We start from the raw sequence: 333 nt of genomic DNA, 5'->3' as shown, positions 1-333 counted from the left end.
ACCATCTGATCAAAATGGTTCAACATTGTTTTCAACAATTTTAAAAATAAGGAAGTACAATTTACTTAAAAAAAAAAAAATCAAGGAAGTTTGGAAACCAAGTTTACAAAGTTATGCAACAGCACAAAAATTAGAGTTTCTCTACACTCACACAAGCTGGGATTGCTGAATTCCTTAGCCTTCCTTGCTGGGGGTGGGTGGGTGGGGAGGGAGGGGAAGTGATTTTAAGGGGAAAGCAGCGCATTTACCATATTTTTCAGAATATAAGACGCACTGGAGTATAAGACACACCTTCATTTTGGGGGAGGAAAATAAGGAAAAGAATCTGCTTAT

The sequence above is a fragment of the Erythrolamprus reginae genome, chromosome 1 (genome assembly GCF_031021105.1).
Source record: "Erythrolamprus reginae isolate rEryReg1 chromosome 1, rEryReg1.hap1, whole genome shotgun sequence".
Taxonomy (NCBI): domain Eukaryota; kingdom Metazoa; phylum Chordata; class Lepidosauria; order Squamata; family Dipsadidae; genus Erythrolamprus; species Erythrolamprus reginae.
This window is presented reverse-complemented; position numbering follows the sequence as displayed.